Below are 4,708 nucleotides of genomic sequence, written 5' to 3'. Positions count from 1 at the left end.
GATCATTTCATCCTGAAGAAAAGCAATCATGTGTCACACACACAGACTTCCGTGACTCCAACACGACTCTCACCTGAAGGGCATTGCGCAACGCATATCCGAGTCTTGAAGAAGGCAAACTGCTGAAATTCTGCTTCTTCAAACAATGTGTTCTGTGAAAAAACAACTTACATCACTGTATGCGCCTTTGAGTGGTTTGCGATTGAAAAGCGCGAAGAAGCAACACACCGTCCTGTCCTCGTCTTTTGCATGCTCCCCAACTGGTTTTAGCCAGGCGTGCTCTCTTTTCTCTGCCTCGCAAGACAAAATATTTGCTCCAAAGTACATTCCTTTACACCTCTCAAGTTGTTTCATTTCACGGCGTTTGAAAGTCAGAAAAAGTTTAAAAGGACACCAAAGTGAAACAATGAATCGGTTTAGATTAATAAATTGTTCTCTGAGAACTCTAATGTCGTTAATTTCACCATCACATGTTTATTAATAAAGAAGAAAATCAAGGTCAAAGTTTCATTTCTAAATTTCAGGCTGAAATTGCTGCACGTTACATCACGAATTTCAAAGTGTATTTTTTGTATTTTGGCGACATTGGTTCAACAATTTTGGGTGCAAGGCGAATTCGAATATTGAAGTGTGAGTCTGAATTGAATCGAATATTTTTCGAATATTTCTCGAATATTTCTAGAATATTTTTCGAATACTTCGAAGCGAAATTGCAGAAAAAAAAAGTTAGAGAGGATTCCTAGGCATATTCTTATGAGATAGCAACATGAAAGTGTTTCTTTTCGCTAGGTTGATGAAGCACTGGTGGGGTGGTGCTTCATAGTTGTCTTATCAAGAATGAGGCAACGTAGAGGCGGAATTGTACTATGTACATGCTTTGGTGCAACCAAAGTGTTGCCGACAACACTTTACACGTGATAGGGCAAAGATGCCGTTTCCTCAGCCTCTCCTCCTCTTTCTGTGGAACTTCTGTGGAAGCCCAACTGATTGTGGCGGACAAGTTCCAATCTGCCTCCTAGACATCGATATATAAGAAACATCTGAAATTTTGGATGCTGTCACTTGTCCCGTTAATCAGATTGGCAATCGCCGGCGGATTCTAAGGGCTGGTGTCTCGGCCCTCCGAAGACGCACCACGAAAGCGCGGACAATTTATAGTTGGTCCTTTGGTGCGCCAGCGAAGGCCGGTTGTGGTCCAAAGGCCCAGTCAGAGCCGAGAGTCGATAACACAAACGAAAACGAAATACATTCTCAGTTAAGGCAATACAAATATCACAAACACATGCACACTTGGCTGGTACCAGTTACAGCTTCACAATATAACTCAGATGGTGTTTACACAACGGGAACTAAACAAACAGATCACACGCTACAAATACAATCACATGCATTACAACTAAAGTCCCTATACTTCGTAAAAGTACCGCCATCTGCTCTCTCCGCCGCCGCCTCCTCTCCTGCGCGTCTTTCGCGTGCGACGGCAGCGCCTCCTCGAACGCGCCAGGTGGACGCGTGAAGCTTTCAAGCCGGTTGCGCGCTGGCGCTGCCACTTTAGCCACTTTAGCGTGCCATGTATCGCATACGGCTGTGTAATGATTCTCTTTATTTCTGCGTTCATTTTCTCAGTTGGTGTGGGTGTGCGCACCATCCAATTCCCTTATAGCGCGCCAGAAGAGCTGCTGCAAGCCATGTAGAATTTGCAGCAAATTGCACGTCGTTTACGGTTCTTTTCGGAGCGTACCGTTTCCCTGTGTATCTGGCGCGAATATCGGTAACTGGGTTTACTAAACAAGGTTGACATAAAATTTGTAAACACGACGCGCTATTTATTGCATCGGTAAGAAATATTTACAAGACAGCTGTGATGTCAAGCCCCGCCGTTTGGGAAGGAATAGTTCCCGTGCGTATAAACTACCTCTGTCATATATAACTGCAGCAATGACTGCAATTCCCATGAAGGGCACTTCTCCTCGGCCTGCCCGGCGCGGTGATGCAGCGGTTTCGGCGCTCGCCTGCTGATCCGAAGGTCGCGTGTTCGGTCCCGGCCGCGGTGGTCGGAATTCGATAGAGGTGAAGTGATAGAGGCCCCGCATACTGTGCGATGTGAGTGGACGTTAAAGAGCACCAGATGGTCAAAGTTTCCGGAGCCCTACACTACGGTGTGCCTCGTAATCATATCGTGGTTTTGGCTCGTAAAACCACATGTATCATTCTTTATCTCCTTTGCCTGCCCGATGACGTGTGGTCGCAGTACGCCGTTCTGGGACGTTTGGCCTGTGCGGAGCAGCTTGCACGCATTGACGTGTGCACGACGCTTGTATGTTAACTGAGAATAACTGAAGTTAGTAAACCAATAAATGAAGATTTAAAACCAGTAGGCTAAAACCAACGACATTAACCCACGCGATAATTCATGAACACGCCGGCCGATGAGCCGCGGTCCGCTGAACTAAAGCCCGGCTCATGTTCCGAATTTGCAGAAAGTTGTGACTGTCACCCAGAAGTGGTTCGCCAAATTCGGCAATATGATGGAGGAGCTGCACGTAAATGCACGTCTCTCGATAAATTCTGGGCGCTAGGTTTTTTTTTTTTTTTGCTATCGCACTTTCATTCTGACACTCGCTCTGTCTTCGCCCTTCCATCCGCATCACAGTGAAAGGTTAGTAGAATGTGTGGAACACAACCTAGTGTTGCAGTGCACGACGCTCGTTCTTTCAGAGTTAATGATATGTGAGGTTTTACGTGCCAAACCGCAATATGATTATGAGGCACGCCGTAGTTGAGGGCTCTGGAAATTTGGACCATCTGGTGTTCAAGACGGTCACTTGCTCGAGCAAGTGACTGTCTTGGTGCATGACAATTACACAAAATTTCGCGTGACATTAAGTAAGTAATACACCACATATGTCACACGGTAAAGCAAGACGCCTGTCAAGAGTAAAAACGCACGAGCACATACATCACAAAGCAGCGCCGATCTCGGCTCGAAGTTTGCTCGACCTATTCTGTGGAGCCAGACTTTGTGACGACCTGCATTCTCTTTTCCGCGAAGAATGGCGGAAAACTTTTTCCCTTGGGTGTCACAGTTATGGCAGCCTAAACGCACAGCAACCCGGACATCGCGAACAAAACGAGCGAGACGCACACGTGCACTTCACATTTCGTGCACTTCACATGGGGCCAACACACAGCACATGGCACGTGTGAGCGTTCAACATGGCGCCGAGAGGTGACGGAAACAAATACGGGAAAGAGAGGGCGCGCGCTACCCGTGACCCGCGCCACCTTATCAGAGGCGTGGAGAGGAGGACGCGGGTAGATCAAGAGAAAGGTGTACTTTTCGAAGGTTTATAGGGGCTTTAATTACAACTATTCAAGGACAGTTAAAGTCCCGAACGTACAACGGCGCATCCAGTCCACAATCTTGGACGGTAATCGAATGCTTCTCTTCTAGGCAACACTCACGCCAGCTCCAGCATTGATCGTCGTAGCTCAACCGTCGTCCCTAACTTGTCACGGCTCACGCGGCGTCGTCATCCAATTCTTCCAATCGACGATCGACTGACGATCGACGGAGCCACACACAGCGTAACTTCACCATCACCGGCCGACTGACTCACTCACTCCTGTCTCGACTCAGTCTGCATGCTTTATCCCTTCTCCCCCGGTTTCTAGAAGCGTCGGGAGGGTTCTCGGCGTGCAGTACAGCCAAGGCTAAGGATAGTTCGAGATTTCTCTCGCTGGTTCTACTCGCGGCGGCATCGCTTGGTGATGCATCCCCTCTTCTTCTAGAAACATCCAGGCTTTGCCGGGCGTTGATCGGGTTGTCTGCGTCTGGCTCCCGTGGGTGAGGAGGCGCCTTTTGATGCTTGTTTTTTCGTCGTTCGCGCTTCTTGGGCGAACGACTCGCGCCATTCTGTCTCGGAGTCGTTTTATAGCGGCCGCGGCGCGCGCTTGATGGGCGCTCGTTTGTGACAGATGCTAAAAAGCTTCGGCTTCCGATTTTTCGTACTTCCTGCCCAAATTTCAGGTCCAGAAAAGCATTAATTGAGCCCCCACCTCTGCCACATCTTTCATCTGCATGTTGGAACCAGCGTTTTCTTGAGTTAATACATTTGCGACCGTAGCAGAGTTTGAAAGGCAGCTTTGCCACGATACCGGGGTGTGATGAGGTGAAGCATATTGAAAATCTAGGGACCACTTCCAATCGCACGTTGACTGTGTCTTGGCAAAGTTCGACCGCAACGGAGCTTGAAAGGCGCTTTGCCGCAATACGAGTGTGTAATGTGGTGAAGCATATTAAAAATCTGAAGGGGTCACTTTCAATCGGGCGTTGACTGTATTTGTTTTTGGGAAGTTCGAATAGTAAAATTCCAGTGCGAATCGAATCGAATAGCAAACACTATTCGAAAAATATTCGAAATTTCGAATATTCGCCCACCCCTAATGTTAAGTCAATGGCCCCCTCAGAGGACAATGTATTTCATTTTATCAATTAGGAACTACACATGACCTAGTAGATGCCGTTGAATCTATGATGTCACGGTGTTTGGTGCAGGAATTTCACGGTGGTGCCGTCACCCGCATTTTCCTTTCGCGTATTTCTCGCTTACCAAGTATCTTCTCGCAGTAAGAGTAGTATTTCCGGTATCGTAAATTGTAACTTCTTATATTATGCGAAAAATGGTTTTCTCTTCACTGTCCCTTT

Source organism: Rhipicephalus sanguineus, chromosome 4 (genome assembly GCF_013339695.2).
Source record: "Rhipicephalus sanguineus isolate Rsan-2018 chromosome 4, BIME_Rsan_1.4, whole genome shotgun sequence".
NCBI lineage: Eukaryota > Metazoa > Arthropoda > Arachnida > Ixodida > Ixodidae > Rhipicephalus > Rhipicephalus sanguineus.
The sequence above is the reverse complement of the archived record's forward strand: the minus strand, read 5'-3'. Positions refer to the sequence as shown.